Raw genomic sequence first — 20,863 nt, forward strand, 5'->3', positions numbered from 1 at the left:
TGGTCTCAATTTCCTGACCTCGTGATCTTCCCACCTCAGCCTCCCCAAGTGCAGGAACTACAAGCGTGAGTCACCACGCCGGGGCTGAGCAACCCTCTTATGAAGGAAACACCACCTGTGGGGCCCTGAGGCCTGCAAAAGCCCCAGCTGCCGGGGAGCTCTGGCCCAGGGGGTCCCTCTGCCTTTAGCCTTGGAATTCACATTCCCTCTTCAGCAACAGCAATCAAAAAAGAATCAGACAATGGGCACAGGGGCTACTGGATAAATGGCAGCCCACCTCTACCTTTTTCCCTCCCCTTCCCTGCCCCTCCCCCGCCTCTTCCTTCCCTCTTTCCTTCCCCCTCCTTCCTTCCCTTCCTTCCCCCCATCCCCCTTTTCCTCCTTCCCCATTCTCCTCTCCTTCCCTTCTTCCTCCTTTCTCCCCTCTTCCCCCCTTTTCTTCTTCCCTCTCTTCCTCCTCTCCGCTTCTCTTCCTCTCTCCTCCATCTCCCCACATCCCCCCAACCCCAGGCAGAGGAGAAGCTCTGCTCAGAGCCGGGTGCTATGCTTTTTCCCTGCCCTCCTGGGGAGAGGGGTAGGTGGTACTTTGCATTTGACCCAACACTATGGAACCTCTGGCTCCTACCTGGCTGCACCTTAGAATCACCTGAGTAGCGGTCACCGTGGCTCACGCTTGTAATCCCAGCACTTTGCGAGGCCAAGGCAGGTAGATCACTTGAGGCCAGGAGTTCAAGCCCAGCCTAGCCAACATGGTGAAACCGTCTCTACTAAAAATATAAAAAATTAGCCGGGCGTGGTGGTGGGCACCTGTAATCCCAGCTAGTTGGGAGGCTGAGGCAGGAGAATGCTTGAACCTGGGAGGCGGCGGTTGTGGTGAGCCGAGATCGTGCCATTGCACTCCAGCCTGGGCAACAGGAGTGAAACTCCGTCACACACACACACATACACACACACACACACAAATCACCTGAGTAGCTTTTTAAAAATGTTGGTGCTAGGTTCCTATGCCTGGAGCCTGTGGTGGGGCCCAGGCATTCTCATACACAGAAGGGTTGGGGACACAGGGCAGTGAGGACTAACTGCCCCCTCAGGCCCTGACAGAGAGCTGGGATTGAGAACTGCCTGTCCTATAGCGTCAACTCACCCAGGCCAAGCTCAGGTTACCAATGAGTAGACAGGGCTCAGAGACGTTAGCTAACCTATCCAAAGTGACACAGCCACCGGTGGAGCTATGCTCCAGCCTAGAGTCCTTACTGCAAAGCCAGGGAGGACTCCCCCTGGTTTACCCCACCTCTGGAACCTAGAACACCTTCCGCAAGGACCCAGGGAAGGGGCATGCCTGGCCTGTGGCCTCCTGGGTTATACCCTCAGAAGACAGTTCTAGGCCAAGGAGAACTAGAGGAAGAATTTCCTCATGGTTGCCTCAAGCTGGGATTGTAGCACTATTTCTCCCCTTCATCAGAGACAACAAGGGAAGCGTGATACCCACATGGCAGGGAGGCTGAGCAGGGACCAGTGGGCCCACCCTAGAGCATCTGTGCCTGCTGCTACTGCCCCTGGGGCACCTGCCCGCCCTTCCCTGCTCTTTCTGGAGGGTGTTTGGGGCCCACTCCTGGTGTCAGGTTCCTGGCCTGCACCACAGCTGTCGTCCCCTTCCCCCGGGGCTGCTGCCTTCCAGGGCTGGAGGATCCGATCCCTCTCAGCCCCACCTTCCCACCCTAGGGGACAGGACCTCAAGCTCAAAGCATGCCTTCCCCAGGCCTTAGGCCCCTAGCAAGCTGTGGGCTGACCTGCTCTATATGAGAGGAAAAGGGAGTAACCCAGGGAACCTCCCTGGGGCAACATCCCTAAGAATAAAGGGACTGGGTCAAAGGAGGTGGAAGGCCCCCCTCCCAACATCCCCCAACAGAAAAGGTACTCACTCACTTCCAGAGATTGCCCGTGTTCAAGGCTGCTATCCTCCAAACACAGATCCCCCCCAGCCCCCAGGCACTGTCTCCTCATTCTTTCTCAACCCCCTCCCTCATGGACATGGGGCCATATCATACAGAAAGTTCCACGTGGGGCATATAGATGGAGAACTTGTCCCCCACCCCCACCACACACACGTATGTTCTGGTCCTGCACAAGATGTTTACCTACACATGGAAGATTAACAAAGCCGGCCATTGGGCACGGTGGCTCATGCCTGTAATCCCAGCACTTTGGGAGGCTAAGGCAGGCGGATCACGAGGTCAGGAGATCGAGACCATCCTGGCTAACACAGTGAAACCCCGTCTCTACTAAAGATACAAAAAATTAGCCGGGCGTGGTGGCGGGCGCCTGTAGTCCCAGCTACTCAGGAGTCTGAGGCAGGAGAATGGTGTGAACCCGGGAGGCGGAGCTTGCAGTGAGCCGAGATCATGCCACTGCTCTCCAGGCTGGGCAACAGAGTGAGACTCCGTCTCCAAAACAACAACAACAAAAAAAAAAAAACCCAGCCATGTGGGTGCACTGGGAAGGAGGAAGAGGGAGGTTTCCTGGTCCATCCCAAACCACACTAAGGCCTAATAGAAGGTGCCAGCAGATGGGCCCGACTTTGGAACCAGACGTGCTATGTGGTTTTCTAGCTAGGGGATCCTGGGTAGGTCATGCCCACTGTGGCCTCAGTTTCCCCATGTGTGCAATCGTGCATCTCGGCTTGCTGCAACCTCCACCTCCCAGGTTCAACTGATTCTCCTGCCTCAGCCTCCTAAGTAGCTGGAAATACAGGCGCATGCCACCACACCCGGCTAATTTTTGTATTTTTACTAGAGATAGGTTTTCACCATGGTGGCCAGGCTGGTCTTGAACTCCTGATCTCAAGCAATCCACCTGCCTTGGCCTCCCAAAGTGCTGGGATTACAGGCATGAGCCACCGTGCCCAGCCATCCATATGCTTCTTTGAAAGTTTAGATACCCAACTCTTGCATGCTAACACCGGAAGCATGTGTTCAGTCTGCCTGCTGGGCAGTCCAACTCCAGAAGGCCTGAATCAGAGCTGTAGGCTGAGGGTTTTCAGGACCATACTGCACACTGGGCTTTGGGTAGTAGGCAGGGAGCCCGTCCATCGCTGGGCGGGGGAGTGGTGCAGTGGACTATGAAAGCTGAGTCACATTCTAAGGAGAGAATCAAGAGCTCCCCAAGTACCTTGCCACTCCAAGCCTCAATTTTCTTATCTGTAAAATGGAGGTAATAATAGTGGCTAAATAAAGGGGTTGCTAGGCTTAGAAGAAATGATACAGATATGGAAAGTAGTAATAGTGTACTGTTATCCACTCCACAGCTATATATTGAGTGCCTACTATGTGCCACGGAGCAGTTCAAGGCCCTCGAGATAACGGTCTTTACTGAACAAAACCAAGAGCTCTTCGGAGACGTGGTGCGGTAGAGTGGCTGTTAGCTTAGCAGCGCTGGGAGCCATACTGCCTGGGGTTGCATGACTAGCCTTGTGATCTTAACCTAGGTACTTAACCTCTGTGTGCCGCAGCTTTCTTTTGTGTCAAATAGGTGAGTAATGGTATCAACCTCATAGGCCTGTGTGACAGTGAATGGAGGTAATGCACAGAAGGCGCTTAGAGCAGTGCGTAGCTCAGTAGTGTTCCGTGGGGGTGGTACCCAAAGGTAGGGCCTCCCCCATTGTCTAGTGTCCTCAGGGCTCCCCAGCCGGCGAGGCTGGGCAAGCAGCGCCCCCGCTGGTCCCGAGAGAAGGAAGGGCGTCCTCCTCTGCTCCCAGCGGCGCTCCCGGCTCCTCTCCTCCCTGCGGACCGGGAAGCCTCGGTAACCGCTGTAACTGCTCGGGGAAAGGAGCGCTTCCCCGGTCGGGCTCTGCGCGCCCACTGTACCTGTCCGGGATTGTCACATCCAGGGCTCAAACAGCCTTAAGAGGCCGACGCAGTTATTGTCTCCATTTCACCACGGGGGAATCTGAGGCTCCCGGAGGTCAGGTTCCTCATCCCACACCACGCAGAGAGGGCACGGCGGGACGTGGGGCCGGCGGCTCTGCTTGTCCCCAGCCTCCGCCTGGTGGCCAGCAGCCCGCCCCAATCACTGCGACGTGTGCGCGCTTGTTCCCAGCACGTGTGCGCGCCCCGAGACCCGCCCCGGGAAGCCAGGAGCGCGGTTGGGGTCGTGGGGGCGGAAAAGGGTGGCCAGGGCGGACCCGCGGGGCGGGCGAGAGGGCGGACCTTTGGCCGGGCCCCCGCCCCGCCCTCCAGCCCCGCCCGCCGGGCTGCAGAGGGAGGCGGCGGCGGCTCTGGGCGCCGGGAGTCGGCGGGCGGCGAGGAGCGCGGAGCCGGAGGTGGACGCCGCCGCCGCCACCGCCACCGCCACCGCCACCACCACCTGCGCGGCCGTCATCAAGGTAGGGCGGCCCCGCGCCGCCGGCCGTGCCTTCCTGGTCTGCTTTATGGGAGCGTCGGGCGGGACGTGCGCGCTGAGCCCCCCGCGGCTGCAGCTCTCGGAGAGGGAGGGATGCGGGGCTCGGCGCGCGGGGGACCTGGCTTTCAGCCCCTTTGCGTGACCTTGCACAAAGCACTGCTCCTCTTCAGGCCTCAGTTTCCCCGTCAGGATAGCGGGCTCATTGGTGGCCCCCTTCTAGCGGGGTTGTTGGGAGGGGCCGCCCCGAGGTCCGGGCTCCCGACGGCTCGCTGCCCGCCTGAGTACTGTCTGCACCGCCCAGCCCTCCGGCTAGCGGTGAGGGAAGCTCACTCTGGGCGCGGCCAGCCGGTCCCGACAGGCCCCTGCTGTGGCCCGGGTGCTCCGTGGGACTCTTGTCGGGACCCTCCCCCTCTTGGCTGCGTTACCTGCTGAGCCTCAGCTTCCTGGTACAGGAAACGGTGGGGTGGGGGGCATCCCCGGGTCCCCGCCAAGCCGGCCTGGGCGTGCAGGTGGGGCATCAGCCGGCCTGCCAAGAGGGTTTACTCGTCTGGGGCTGGAGGAGCCCTAGGTTGGAGGTGGCTGGACTCCTGGCGGCACGACTGCGTGGACCAGCCCCATGTAGGCACCTCGATTTACAGAGTGGTACAGGACAGCTCCTTCCCCTTCTCCACCCGGGCCAGGTGCTGGTGCCTAGCTCGGTGTCCCAGAGCTAGTGTGTGATAAGGTGTGACACACACTAGCTGGTGTGACAAGGGTTGACTGGCGGCCACGCCTGGACCTCAGAGGGGTAACAATGCCAAGGGGCTGTGTCTGCGTGGCATTAAGGGATGGGACAGAGCACAGGTCTGAGGGACTGTGGTCCAGGCTCCCTAGGTAAAGAAGACCTATGGCATCTGGCCCAGCCCCTCTGTAAGATCCCCTCTGGAAGGTCTTGCTGCCCCTTGTACACTCCTTGTGATGGGGATCTCATTAGTTGTAAACCAGGCTGGAATCTGCTACCCAGTCACTGCCTCTCCTGCTGGTCCTGCTCTGAACACACAAACAACCTCTGACCCTTCCTCCCTCACCCTGGAGCAGTGATCAGGTCCCTTAAGTGTGCTCACCTCCAGCCCCAGCAGTTTCTCCCATCAAAGCCCAGGGAGCCAGGGCAAGAAGAGGGAGCTGAGGTGTCTGCCCCGGAGCAGACTGTGGGACCTCCGCTTTCCTGGGGCTTGCTCAGAACCCACCTGTGTGTCAGAACTGGAATGTGTCTCCCCAGCTTCCTGCCCCTCCTGGGGACCTTCTGAGAGGTCTGGAGTGAGGAAAGCTGGAGCCCCTCTGCAGGCCTTTCCCGCCCCATGTGGCCTCCTCTCCACCTCCCTGATGCCTGCCCTGTTTGAGGGAGCGGTTTCTAAGAATCACTTCTCAGCCTTCTGGACTTTCTTGTCCCCTTCATGACCTGCCCCGCACCCAGGGACTTTCTTTCAGCCAAAAGAGGACAGGAGGCCCCTGGACAGGTAGTGAGCTCTTTGTCATCACAGGTATTCAAGCAGAACCTGGGGTGAGCTACCTCAGACTGAAAGTCTGTGGAATTCTAGGGCTGAAGTAGTGCCTATGACCTTGCCCTGCGGCCATGGTGGAGCTGCACAGGACTGGGAGCTGGACCGCAAATGAGTGTTATTATCCCCTCGTAAAAGCAGGCAAAGTATATGTGCTGGCCCATGAGCCCAGCTCCGAGGCACAGGCTTAAGTGCTACTTGGGTCTCCTGTCATCTCAACACATGTATAATCTGGGCCCTGTTTTCCTGCTTGCCTAGTTCAAGCCTTTTTGGCCTGATTTAGGAGCATGGCAGATTCGGGTTATTAAAAAGTCATGCTATGACTTTAATTGCTAGTAATTTTTAAGTGCACCATGGAATTATGGAATGTCTGAGCTGAAAGAAGCCTTAAGACATCATCTCATTCAACCCCCTCATTTTACAGATAGGCATCCCCTGTCCCCAGAGGGGATGTGACTGGGCAAAGGTCACACAGCAAACCAGCAACCGAGCCCAGGGATCCTGATTCCAAGATTGGAGTGCCTTTTTTTCCCCCAGAAAACACATAACATTTAATAAATGAAAGGAGTCTGTATTTATTCCTGTAAAATTAGGAAAAATAAAAATAAAAGGATGAAACTCTGTGCTGGCAAGGCTGTAGGGATTTGCCTGTGGCATTTAATTTTGCAGAGCAGTCTGGCAGCCTGTTGTCATGAAAATGACCCTACTTGCCCTTTGCCTTTAGCCAGCTACTTTGAGGGCTTTATCCTAAGGAAGTAACTATAGAAAGAGACATATGTAGTGCTGTTATTTGTAAGAAGTTGTCTTCTGGCCAGGAGCAGTGGCTCATACCTGTCATCCCAGCACTTTAGGAGGCCAAGGTGGGCGGATCACCTGAGGTCAGGAGTTCGAGACCACCCTGGGCAACATGATGAAACCTTGTCTCTACTGAAAATATAAAACTTAGCCAGGTGTGGTGGCACATACCTGTAATCCCAGTTACTCGGGAGGCAGAGGCAGGAGAATCACTTGAACCTGGGAGGCAGAGGTTGCAGCGAACCGTGATTGCGCCACTGCACTCCAGCCTGGGCGACAGAGCAAAACAACATCTCAAAAAAATAAAGAAAGAAAGAAGCTGCCGTCTAGTGAAGAAGTGTTCAGTGTTTTATCTGAGGCTTAATAAACATTTCATTTGACAAATACAACTTAAAAAATAGTGGCACTGAAGCGTACAGTACCGGAGTCTGGCCAGCATAGAAACAGTTTAATCCAGAAGAAAGACCATGAGACTAAAGTCAGCAGACATAGATTCCAGGATGAAGTGTTCCTCTGCCCTACCTTGGGCCAATCCGTTCCCCTCTCTGGACCTCACTTTCCCCATCTGTGAAAGGGGGGTAGACTCAGCAGTTGCTGAATTTGTTTGAGCTCTGACAGCCAACCTCTTAGAGTGAACAAATCTCAGTAGCCAAGCCAAGATTGGAAGATTCGTTAATTGAATCTCCTTAGAGGCAGGCAGCTAGCTCCCCACCGAGGGGTTGCAGCCTTAAATCTCTGCTCTTTCAAAATGACCAGAAGCTGGATTGTTTTACAAGTTGGTGTGTTTTTATCTTCTCTATTAAATCTCAGGAGGTCCAGAAAATAATTGAGCAGAATCTTCTTGTATTGTAAGTCTATAATCCGTGCCTTGCCTCCTTCAGAACAGATCGGACGTGCTTTGCAATCACACCTGGTCTGAAGGTGCAGGAGTAGTTGACTTTGCTTCTGTGGGCAAACTGTGCCTCTTGGGGGTCTGCAGGCTGCTATGGGAAACTTACTAGGTTAAACCACATGAAATGGCCAGTATGTGACTTGTTTTGACTTACAAGAAATGGCAATTTCATTTGGTTCCGCCTAAATGGAAAAAGATATACAGGTATTTAAAGAGTGGTGTGCTCCTTACTATAATTGAGAGATTGGCAGGGTGTGGTGGGGACAAGGAAGGTGTGATTATGAGCTTGGAGAAGTCAAGGAGGAGGGACATGGGAGCCTCACTTTGAAGAATCACTAATAGTAATAATATAGCTAACATTCGTTGAGTATTTACCACCAGCCTAATTTTGTCCTAAGTGCTTTATGTTCATTTGTTTGGTCATTCAGCCAGTATTTATTAAACACCTACATTGTACTGGGTTTTTTTTTTTTTTTTTTGAGACAGAGTCTCGCTTTGTTGCCCAGGCTGAAGTGCAGTGGCATGATCTCAGCTCACATCAATCTCTGCCTCTGCCTCCTGGGTTCAAGTGATTCTCATGCCTCAGCCTCCTGAGTAGCTGGGATTACAGGTGCGTGCTACCATGCCAGCGAATTTTTGTATTTTCAGTAGAGATGGTGCTTGGCCATGTTGGCCAGGCTGGACTCGAACTCTTGACCTCAAGTGATCCGACCATCCCAGCCTCCCAAAGTGTTGGTATTACAGGCGTAAGCCGCCACACCCAACCTGTCCTAGGTATTTTCTAAGTGCTGGGGAAAGGGGGACGGTGCTAACATTAAACAAAATAGACCAGAAAGATCTTCCCCCAAAGAACTTACAATCAGATGCGGGGAAAGGCAGATGAAAAACAATAAGTAAAATAGATGAATAGGTGATAAATAAAATCGGTGATAAATGATGAGATGGAGCAAATATAGGAGGGGTTAGGGTATGCAAGGGTGATGGGAAGAGGGGTTGCAGTTTTAACGAGGGTGGGCTGGGGGCCTCATTGAGAAGGTGATTTTTAGGGAAAGGCTTGAAGGAAGAGAGGGGTGAGTCAGGCTCATTTCTGGGGAAACAGCCATTCAGGTGCAGGAAACAGCTGGGGCAAAAGCCCTGAGGCAGGACCATGCCTGGCGTGTTCAGAAAAGCGGGAGCTGGAACAGACTGATGGTAAGAGAAGAGGAAGAGAGGAACAGGCAGGCTCTGGGCTAGACCGTGTACCCCACCATGCTCACGATGGAATCCTGCGAGTGTATGAGGGAGCTACTCTTTTTATCCCTCTTTTCCAGTTAAGAAAACAAAGATACAGAAAAGTTACGTGGCTTATTGAAACTGTGTCTCATGGAGAATCTAGGACTTTCAGCCAGGGTCAGCGGGGAGGCATGGAAGGCTTTTGAATTGGGTAGGAACATGGCCAGATTTGAATATTGGTGTGATTCCTGTGAGATTGCCGTGGTCTGAATATTTATGTTCCTCCAAAGCTCATATGTCGAAATCTTACCCTATAAGGTGACAATATTAGGAGGTGAGGCTTTTGGGAGGGAATTAGGTCAGGAAGGCAGAGCCCTCATAATGGGATTGGTGTTCTTATGAAAGAGGCCCCAGAGAGACCCTCACCCCCTCCACCACATGAGGACACAATAAGAAGGCACCGTTCTATGACCCAGGAAGTGGGGCCTCACCAGACTCCAAATCTGCTGTCTTAGTCTTGGACTTCCATCCTCCAGAACCGTGAGAAATACATTTCTGTTGTTAATGAAGCGCTCATTTTTTTTTTTTTTTTTTTTTTGAGATGGAGTCTCGCCCAGTCGCCCAGGCTGGAGTGCAGTGGCGCAATCTCTACTCACTGCAACCGCCGTCTCCCAGGTTCAAGCGATTCTCCTGTTTTACCCTCCTGAGTAGCTGGGATTAAAGGCATCTGCCATCATGACTGGCTCTTTTTTTTTTTTTTTTTTTTTGAGATAGAGTCTCGCTCTGTCACCCCGGCTGGAGTGCAGTGGCAGGATCTCTGCTTACTGCAAGCTCCACCTCCCAGGTTCATGCCATTCTCCCGCCTCAGCCTCCCCAGTAGCTGGGATACAGGCGCTCACCACCACATCCGGCTAATTTTGCTTTTGTATTTTTAGTAGAGAAGGAGTTTCACAATGTTAGCCAGGATGGTCTCGATCTCCTGACCTCGTGATCCGCCCTACTTAGCCTCCCAAAGTGCTGGGATTACAGGCATGAGCCACCACACCCGGCCAAAGCACCCAATTTATGGTATTTTGTTGTAGCAGCAGCAATGGACGAAGACAGGTGCAGAGAGACGGCTGTAGAAATAGTCCAGGTCTGGAGTGCTGCGCTAGGACCTGGGCAGTGAACTCAGTGCTAGGGGAGAGGTTGGGGTCCAGGCCAGGTGAGCAGGAGGAGGATGAGGAGGAAGCCAGGCTGGCCCTGGGCTTATTTATTTAACAAACACTTATTAGCACTTCTTACCACCATCTGATATTTTATGTACATTAACCCAATCCCCATAACAACCTATATGGTAGATACTGTTACTTATTATTTCTCCCATTTTAAAAAGGATATATTATATGTAAATGATATCTCATAAAGTTAATTTACAAAGAAAATACATTTTTAAAAGTATAAACACTTGATAATGGAGAATTTTAGAAAAAGGCAGGAAAACAGACAGAATAAATTACCATATCTTCTCTTCTTCTCATCCCACATAATCAATATAAACATTTACTTTCTGTCTTTTTTCTGCTATCATTCCCATTTTATAGATGAGAACACTGAGGCCCAGGGAAGTTGGGTAGCTAGCCCAGGATCATAATTTCAATCCATGTCATCTGCCTCCAGCATCCAGGGTCTTAATCACCATCCCCTGCTGCCTGTAGTCAATCCTGGGAATGTCAGAGTTGGTGGGTTCCATTAAGATACCATTCCCCAAACCTAGCCCCTCCCTGCCCAGCCACCCCACTCATGGCATCATTTCACAGATAGGTAAAGTGAGGCCCAATGAGAGATGGGGCCTTGCTCAGCATCTGTCAGCCAGTCAGGAGCAGATATGTGAAGTCTCATTCAAATAAGAAATTGGGAGCTGAGCATTTGTGCAGGGTTGATAGGACAGCTGCTTCTAGCCTGGCCTTGAGCCTGGAGTTTGCAGGGGTCTGACAAATGGCATGTCCCTGTCCACAGGCAGTGCAGGGGACTACCAGGGCAAGCATGTGTTCCCTGGGCCCAAGAGTCTTGTCCCTCCAGCCAGCCCTGGGTGGGAGGTGAGTTTGGGGCTTTGCCCACATTGCAGGCCCCCTGAGAGTTGTCTCCTGTACTCTGACTGTGCATTTATTTCTGGCTCTGGTGCCAGCAAACTCCTGGGGCTGCCTGCTGCCAGGGATGCAGCCCTGGCTTCTAGCCCCATCTCAGACACTGAGTGGCCTTAGGCCAGGGTCTTTCCTGGCTCACCTGCAAAATGGCATCATAATGGCCCCAGCCACAGGATGAAGTAAGAAGTGCAAAGGAAGTTCTTGCACAGGGTGTGGTCCATGGCGTGCTCAATAACTGGGCAACTCCTATGGCTGTTCCTAAGGCTGCACCAGGGTGTTGGCCCAGGCTGGAGAATTGAGCCCACTGCAGACAGAGCCTCCCTCCTGCCAACCTCCCTTTCACACCTGGCTGACCAGGTAGACCTGCCCGAGAAATCAGAAACTAGCCTCCAGCAATGGTTTGGAGTCTAAGATTGCAGACAACAAGGGATACAGTGGAGCAAAAGAACCCAGGCCTCTAAGGAAGGAGAGGTGACCCCGCTACTGACATGCTCCTTAGGCAAGTCTTCACCCTTCTTTATGACTCAGTGTCCTCATCTGTGAAAGGGGGAGAATACTTCCTGCCTTAGTCATTGAAATGATCTTCACCCCAGCAACCATCTATTGATGTTTTTCTAATGCTTGGGGAGTGTGAGTGTAGACAAGCTAGACCCATCACAGCTGCGAGGGCCCATAGCCTGGCAGGAGCACTACGGTTATCATAGGGAAGCCCAGGAGCTGTGGGGTCTCCAGGAGGGGGACCTAACCCAGCCTAGGGTGGAAGTGGGGGGTCGGGGAAGCCTCCCTAGAGGAGCTGATGCCTGAGCTGGGTTGTTAGTGGGATTTGGAGATGGCCAGACTATGAAGGGTAGAAAAATAAGGGAAGATATTGGGTCAGTCACTTCACTTCTCCAAGTGTCAGTTTCTTCATTTATAAAATGGGGATAATAAATACCTGCTCTGCCTAATTTATAGGCTTGTTGTAAGGCTATGAATTGGATAAAAGTAAGGAGGCACTTTATGAACTACAAAATGCCAGGCACCTACCTATTCATTCTTTATTGTGATTTCTAGGGCCCCTAGGGGTTAGGGAAATACCAGGCCAGCATCTGGGGCTGGGAGAACTTCCAGTTGGTTTTGAAAGGGCTACAATCAAATTGGACGAGACAGGCAGCCACCATTAAACACACACCCCTTGATTTAAGAGTTCTGGAGTATTTCTGTGCCTGGGTACGGCTTTGTTTGGTGAGGTACCTGAAGGCAGCCATGACCGCATCGCAGATCACAGCCCCATTCTGAGGATGAGGAGGAACAACGTCAGACCCAAAGCACTACATCCCTGTAGAGGCCTGGGACCTGCCAGGGGTAGGGATAGAGGACTGGAGCACCGTGGGGCCGCCATGAAGGAACCAGTCTGTTTAGAGAGAGGGCCACCATGTCATGGTAAGAGAAAGAGTAGTATGTGTGGAATGAGCCTGTTTGGGTTTGAATATGAGGAAAGAATCTTTCCCCAGCATGCAGACATAGCAAAATATTCAGACAGACAGACATCAAGCTAATTATCACTAGGTGGTAGAATTTTGTTTTCTTTGGTCTTTTCTACATTTAAAATGTTTTGGCTGGGCATGGTGGCTCCTCCTGGTAATCCCAGCACTTTGGGAAGCCAGGAGTTTGAGACCAGCCTGGGCAACAAAGTAAGACATTGCCTCTAATAAATAAAATAAATAAAATAAAATAAAATAAAACGTTATACATGATAGATAATTTATTTCTGTAAAGATTTTGGTGATATGTGTACAGTCATTCCTAAATATTCAGCTTCCAGGACACCCAAGGATATCAAAATCTGTGGATATTAAAATCCCTGATATAAAATGATGTAGTATTTGCATGTAACCTACACACACCCTCCTGTATACTTTAAGTCATCTATAGATCACTTACGATGCCTAACACAATGTAAATGCTATGTAACTAGTTGTTATACTGTATATACATATTTTTAAGACAGAATCTTGCTCTGTCACCCCGGCTGAAATGTAGTGGCGCAATCTTGGCTCACTGCAAACTCTGCCTCCCGGGTTCAAGCGATTCTTGTGCCTCAGTCTCCCAAGTAGCTGGAATCACAGGCATGCACCACCATGCCCAGCTAATTTTTTGCATTTTTAGTAGACATGGGGTTTCGCTATGTTGGCCAGGCTGGTCTCGAACTCTTGATCTCAAGTAATCTGCCTGCTTCAGCCTCCTAAAATACTGGGATTATAGGTGTAAGCTACCATGCCTGGCCTGTTATACTGTATTTTTAAATTTGTATTTTTTAATTGTTGTATTGTTATTTTTGTTTAATTTTTTCACATATTTTCCATCTGAGGTTGGTTGAATCTACAGATGCAGGACCCACAGATACAGAGGGCCAACTATGTAAGCAATGTAAGTTATAATGATATTTAGATAATAAAATAATCAGGCCGGTCTGACATCACCAGGCTGCAGGGATGAAGGCAGCACTCATAGCATAAGGACTTTGGTGAGGCCTGGATGACATCCCCAGTGCTGGCCTTTGGAACAGGTGGGAGCAGAGTCCAGGGATGGCCTGATGGAGTCACACTGGAGGAGAGTCTGTGGGGGTTTCTGAAGGTGGGAGCTAGGACTCTTTTCTTGGGACAAAGACTTAGGGTTTTGGGTGGCTGCAAGCACAGTAGCATTGTGACCAAACTGTCCAACTGTGGACCCGACCACATCAGTAGCAACAGAGGGTCAGAGGCAGAGGTGAGGGTCCTGCTGAAGTTTGGGCCACTTTCTGAGCAACACTAGGACAACTGAGATGGATCCAGAGGGGCGCCAGGCCAGGGCCTGAGCCTGAAGCTTTGGAGATCCAGGGTGAATGCTAGGCCTCAACAGACCCTTGTCCCTTAACGATTTGTGTTCTTGGTCTTTGGTCCTATCTCACAGGCGTTCCAGCCTCTTTGCAAGGGAAGTAAAGAATCTAAGCTACTGTGGTATTTCATTCAAAGCAGGGCTTATCTGTTGTGAGATGTACCCTTATTTTATAATCCATTAAGAAAGAAAAAGCAACAGAAACTATTATTGTAAGTTGCATCCCAGTTTCAGAGATGTTAAAATGTAAACAACTGTCTTGGAATCATGTGACATGTGGCAGGCCCCCAGTGAGACTCTTAGTGTATATTCACTCATTGCATCTTCACCATCGCATTGTGGCTAGGTAGTCTTGTCCTCTTTTTACAAATAAGGAGGCAGGAGCCCAGAGAGGTTGAGTAAATTTGCAAGGTCACAGAGCCAGCAAGAGGCAAAGCTGGGCTTTGAACCTGGTCTAATTAGATTCCACTTATTTTTCCTCATCCAACCCCACAAAGAAAAGGCTCCTGGGTCCTGGCCCTTGGGAAGAACAGAATCTCCACACTGCCAGCTCAGAAATGTTCCAGTGGCCTGGTCATTAAAAACCTGGTACTCTGAGTAATGGGGGTGGGGAGTGTGGAGGAGGGCTGGGGAAATAATGAACAGGAAGGAGCTTTGAGAGCTTGCTGGCAGGGTCACTAGCTTCATCCTTGTTGAAACCATTCCAGGAGTGGCTCGGCCTGTGTGGCCTGCCCTGGAGAAAGGCTGTAGAGATAACTGCCCCACACAGATCATCCTGGAGCCTCGCCCAGACTGACCCATTCATTCGTTCCCTAAAAAGTTATCTTTCAATGTAATTTTTTGACTAGGACCTTTGCTCACAATTGATTACTCTCTGTATGTAAAGCATTAGAGATACCGAGCACAGCAAAACAGACATAGGTCCGTCTTTGAGGGCTCACAGACCAAACGGGAGATGGGCAGTAATCGTAGAGTCCCACAGAACCTGCAGGAGGAGAGAGGAGTGAAGGGCGTGCAGAGTAGAGAATGTGCTGAGTCCAGGGTCACTGAAGAAGGCTGCAGTCCAGGGCACAGATAGTGCAGGTCAAGGAAAGGAGGGTATTTGGAGATGAGATGGCTCTTTTAAGGAGGTGAAACTGAGGCTCAGAGAGGCCATAGGACTTGTCTGAGGTCACACAGCTCAGAAGTGACTCTCCTTTTATGGTTTTCTGTGTTGTGGGTTCCTTTCTTGAGTTTCCCTTTGGAGATGAAAACATGATGTGAGGGGAGCCGTGGCCTGCGAGGGGATGGTTGGGATGTTCTAAGGACAGGACGTTGAGCTGAGATCTGAAAGATGAGGAGGGGGTGACCAGGTGAGGGTGGGGAGGGAGGCATGCTGCACAGGAGAAACAGCCTTGCAAAAGCTCTCCGGCTGGAGGAAACAGGCCTTTGAGGAACTGAAAGCACCATGTGCAGCTCAGATCCCTGGGCAAGGTGAGGCTGGGGAAGTAGAACAGTGACCACCGAATGGTCTGCTCACATTTATGTATTTCGAAAAGATCAAGGGCAAGATGGTTGGTGGCTGAGACTAAATGACCAAGTTTAACAGATGTTTGGAGCCAGGCACCGTGGCTCACGCCTGTAATCCTAGCACTTTGGGAGACCGAGGCATGAGGATTTCTTGAAGCCAGGAGTTCCAGACCAGCCTGGCAACATAGTGGGACCTCATCTCTAAAAAAACACAAGAGAGAGAGATAATTTGAAGGTGGGACAGGAGGCTGGGATTAGTGATGGATTGGCATTGGATACAAGAAAAGGGAGGCCACATGGGTGCCCGTGGGTTCTGGCTTTTCCGGCAGTGCGCTTCTCATGGCCTGACTTGCAGAGAGAGTCGTGCTGGGGGACACAAGCAACATGGGAGCAGCCTTCACCGCACTGGGGCCTTCTGCCCAGGGCTGGTTATTGTCCACCATTTTCCTTCCAGCTGAGCCTGGATATCCTGGTTCACCCAGTGCTGGGGTTTGCCAGATGATGTGAAAAAAAGTCAGTGGGGTGAGGCATTTTAGGGTGTTGATAAGAGTGAGCTGATGTCCCAGGTTACTGGGGACAAGAAATGGGCTTCCACAGCATGCCCATGCGAATCACATGGCCCCCACACCATCCCTGGAGCTGGCCTTTCAGCAAAGCTGTTGCTGAGCGTGGTGGTGGAGTCGGGGCATTGCTTGATGCATTGTGTCATCCTGGAGAGGGGTCTCTGGTTGTGGCTTCCAGGGCCCTCTCCTCGGGCCTGAACCTGTTTTTACTGATCCATCAGAAGGGACACTGGCAAAGGGCTGGTCACAGCTGGCAGGTGACAGGAGGCTGGAAGTGGGGAGGGTGCAGTCAGGAGGGGTGCTTGAATTAGTAACTTTGGAAGCAGGTGGAGCATTTTCACCCAGTGACAGAGTTAGTTCACTGTGTGGTCAAAAGAAGGGATGGTGCAGGTCAAGGAAAGGAGGGTATTTGGAGATGAGATGGTTCTTTTAAGGAGGTGAAATTGAGGCTCCAAGCGGCCATGGGACTGATCTGAGGTCACACAGCTCAGAAGTGACTCTCCTTTATGGTTTTCTGTGTTGTGGGTTCCTTTCTTGAGTTTTCCTCTGGAGATGAAAACATGATGTGAGGGGAGCCATGGCCTCCGAGGGGATGGATGGGAATGCTTGCAGGAAGACTTCCTGGAAGAGGGAGCATTTCTCTAAGCTGAGCCTTGTAGCAGCTGGTCATACAGAGTGGTGGATAGGGCCTTACTGGCAAAGGAAACAATGTAACCCAAGGACTGGAGAGGGGAAAACTTACTAGGCCTATGTGGGATGCGATGAACATAGGGTTTGGTTTGGCTCAGTATAAGAGGCAAAGCGTAAGGTATTTGCCAGATGCCAAGGGCAGGGAGGGAGGTGCAGCCTGCCCTGTCAGGGAGGAGTGTTTTGGCCCTGACATTGTTTGGAATTGCAGGCACATTGTGATCGTAAAATGTCAGACTTCGAGGCAGTTTTTTGTTTGTTTTTTTGTTTTGTTTTGTTTTGTTTGAGACGGAGTCTCACTCTGTCACCCAGGCTGGAGTGCAGTGGCATGATCTCAGCTCACTGCAACCTCTGCCTCCTGGGTTCAAGCAATTCTCCTGCCTCGGCCTCTTGAGTAGCTGGGATTACAGGCGCCTACCACCACACCTGGCTAATTTTTGTATGCTTAGTAGAGACGGGGTTTCACCATGTTGATCAGGCTGGTCTCGAACTGCTGACCTTGTGATCCACTTGCCTCGACCTCCCAAAGTGCTGGGATTACAGGCAAGTGCCACCATGCCTGGCCTATTTTTAAGTTCTCTGTTGAAAATGCACCTCCTGAGTGTCTGCGCCCGGCCGACTGCTCACCTCCCTCCTGCCCTCGTTCGTCCCTGCCACTTCCCCTTCCCTGTTTGCCTCACATCCCTTCTTGTTATACTCCTGGGACACCTTGGCTTTGAATCCCCAGCTGAGAAGCTATTGAAGATTTTGAAATAGAGGATGCTGCCACCTACCAGTAGCCCAAGTGGGGTCTCAGCTTTAGAGAGGTGGGATCTGAGATGAGGACAGCCTGGAGAAGGCAGGAAGGACCTGGAAGATGGGGAGGATGAGAGATAGGAGCAGGATTGCAGGTCATTGCTTCATGAGACCCAGGACCCATGTCCACAGCTGCCCACCAACACGCCAGGCCCAGGCCAGCACAATGCTGGGCAGCAGCGGCGTCCTGCAGAGTCACTATTGTGGCTGGTAGGCAGAGGCAGAATCCTCATGTTCTAGCAGTCCCAGATCTCAGCCACTCAAGTAGGACCTTCCAGAGCCTAGGGAAGGGTTTCTTCCCAGCCCACAGATGTCAGCGAGACTTTACGGGCACTCAAACAGCAGCCCAAGAGCTGGTTTGATTCGTTCCATTTTACAGATGAGGAAAATGAGGCTTCAGAGTGAAGCCAACCGAGAGGCACAGTAAAGTAAAAGGACCAGTAAAGAGCTAGACTGTGGCCACTTTTAGCAGCCATTTGTAGCATCAAGGCCTAGAGATGTGCATTCTCTCCAGGATCTGCCACTGATCAGCCAGGTGACCTTGGACAAGTCACATCCCTTCTCAGGTTCTTGTTTCCTCACCGGCAAAGTGAAGGGTAGACTAGATCATTTCTGCCATCCTTTGAGCTTAAAAATTATCTCTGACTCTCTTCATCTTCTATCCCAATTGCCTCCAAAGTGATCTATGCAAGATGCACATTGGGGTGCAGGAAAAATTATCTAAACAAATAAAACAAAAAAAATTCAGCTTTACTCACATTTGCCAGGTGGAGACACACTCCCCAGCTGGGGTGTCGGGCAGCCTCGTGTCTCATGTGGTCCAGGACTCTCCAGAGAGAAGGGGAAACACTCTGAGAAAGGGTAATGACCTTACTCTTTGGTCTGTTTTTGGAAGTTATCCCAATTAATTAACCTGGTTAATTAATCCAGGTTAATCTAGACTAATTAATCCAGATTGGATTTACAAATGATATTCACCACTTTGAGCTAACTAGCCCTCACGAAATGGACATGTGGTTTTTAAAGATTCCTACTGAAAAATTATGACTTGTTAGTAGTGCTTACTTACTATGCTAATGATGCTAGTACGTGAAGACAAGGAAATGGAAGAGGTTGAGTGCCGGCCTGTAATCCTGGTACTTTGGGAGGCCAAAGCAAGAGGATCGCTTGAGGCTAGGAATGTGATACAAGCCTGGGCAACATAGCAAACCCCTGTCTCAAGAAAAAGTTTAAAAATTAGCCGGGCGTGGTGGCACATGCCTGTCGTCCCAGCGACTCAGGAGGCTGAAGCAGGAGGATTGCTTGAGTCCTCCTCAAGGGAGTTGGAGGCGACAACAAGCTGTGATGGCACCACTGCACTCCAGCCTAGGCGACAGAGCGAGACTCTGTCTCTAAAAAAATTTTTTTAATAAAAACAAATGTAAAAGAGAAAAAAAGTGAGAGAATTAACACTGGGGTTTCCAGTGCAATCACTTCATCAGCCACAAGACCCAGGACAAAAACAGTGACAAGCTAATAAGTCTGACAAGAAGTCAGCTCAAGTTTGTGTGTTTGTTTATGTTAGGGGACACTTTGAAATACATACTTACAGTCAGTCTGGTTAGTGATGAATCTCACTCAGTGTACGTTTTGTCTTGCGAGGTTTGATAATGATTACTTGTATAGAATATAAGATAATGGGGTGTGAGCTCAGTTTTTTTGTTTTTTTGTTTTTTGTTTTTTGTTTTTTGTTTTCTTGCAGAAGAAGTGAATGATCAAAAAAGTTTGGAGATCACCTGAGGTCAGGAGTTTGAGGCCAGCCAGGCCAGCATGGTGAAACCCCATCACTATTAAAAATACAAAAAAAATTTGCCAGGTGTGGTGGCACATGCCTGTAATCCCAGTTTCTCAAGAGACTGAAGCAAGAGAATCGCTTGAACCTGGGAAGCAGAGGTTACAGTGAGCCAAGATTGTGCCCCTGTACTCCAGCCTGGGTGATGGAGCCAGACTCCATCTCAAAAAAAAAAAAAAAAAAAAAAAAAAGGTTTGGAGCCCATTGCTCTAACCTCCTGGTCTTTTCCTTGCTCCTGCCACCTCTGACACGCCACCACGTTTGTGACCAAGCATTGTTCCAGTAGAGTAGGATTTCTCTATTTTTCTACCCATTCCCAGACCCCATGGGAATACCTCCGTCCACAGAGCCCAGCACGAGGGCTGTCTCCAGCTGGGCACTTGGAAAATGTGGGTGGAGTGAATGTGCTCCAGTTTTCTCCTCGCATCGCGGGGGCTGCTGATGCTCTGCCGGCCTTTCTAGCAGAAAAGACCTAAGGTCTGCCATCATTCCCAGCCTAAAGCACTCTCTGGAGAAACACAGTTCACCTTTCAAAGCTGTGAGTCCAGGAGAGCCTAGATAAGGCCAATGAGCCCTAAGCTCACAATTATAAGGCCTTTCTTTCCTAACCATCTTTGGAATTTGTCCCTCCACAGACAAGTTTCCACTATTACTTAGAGCAACACAGATAAGGAACAAAAATGTTTGGTACTGTATCCAGGTATAGGAGGACAGGACTCTGTTCTGTGTTTTAGCGCACTCTTTTGGACTGGGAGGCTGGAGACCTGGATCTTGTTCCTGCTTCTGCCCTGTGTGGGTGGCCTTTGGCATGCTGACTCCGTTTCCTCTTTCTGTGCCCCATGATCTCTTGGGGTCTGGCTAGTGCTGTTTTTCTGAGATGTGACGTCAAGGATCCTTTTGGGGACCTGCTCTACTGAGGAGTTCTCAGCCCCCATCTGCAGAGTTCGAGTATGACCCGGAAGCCAGGGACGGCTTGGAGCATATGGGCAACCAAAATGGGGAGGACGTGGGAAACCAAGTCGCACAAGAAACTCCCCAACCCCACATGGAGCCATCTCAGGGACCTGAGTCAAAAGGTCTTCGATCTCTGGAAGGCTGTCATGGGGCAGAAGCAATGGATGTGGCTGGCGGGGCTTCAGGAACAGATAGGGCAGTGGGGAAAATGGTAGATTTCTGTTCAGTAGATGCGAGGAAGTCCACCGGTTGAGCATGTCTTCTCCCCATCACTAGACTGGTACGAGCCAAAACCCTCAGACTCTTCAAATGGGGTACTGGAGAAAGAAGAGCAGAATTCTGGGGTATTGTATTTGGTGCTTGCCCCTAGATGTAATAAAAATCATTTGGGAGAGAGTTAGTGGGTCTGGCTAAAAATTGAAGAATTAGAGTTTTAGATTCTACATCAGCACTCATGGGTTGATGAGGGGCACAAGGCTTTCTCTGCTTTCATTCGGTTCAGACAGTTTTGGTGCTTCCCAGCACAGGTGACACCCCTCACCCCTCCCCTGAATGTTTAGATCTTTAGGTATTGCTGCTTTGAGGAAAAATAAAGGACCATGAACACTTTGTGCTTCATAGTTTAATCTGTAAGCCCTGTTCAAAGCCCATATTCATTTTTATTAAATGTTCATTTCAATCCATGAGTTCAGGTAAATATCTTAGGA

General features: G+C 50.8%; 1 protein-coding gene across 1 annotated transcript in view; it reads left to right on the plus strand.

Annotated features, from left to right (window-relative positions):
• The first annotated feature begins 2,918 nt into the window (after positions 1-2,918).
• Positions 2,919-20,863, plus strand: part of CORO2A (coronin 2A) — a 67,714-nt gene continuing 49,769 nt past the window's right edge. The window contains exon 1 of the mRNA XM_023202934.3: positions 2,919-4,381. The gene's annotated coding sequence lies outside the window, so the exon portion shown is untranslated. The remainder of the gene's footprint in view (positions 4,382-20,863) is intronic.

This window comes from Piliocolobus tephrosceles, chromosome 14 (genome assembly GCF_002776525.5).
Source record: "Piliocolobus tephrosceles isolate RC106 chromosome 14, ASM277652v3, whole genome shotgun sequence".
NCBI lineage: Eukaryota > Metazoa > Chordata > Mammalia > Primates > Cercopithecidae > Piliocolobus > Piliocolobus tephrosceles.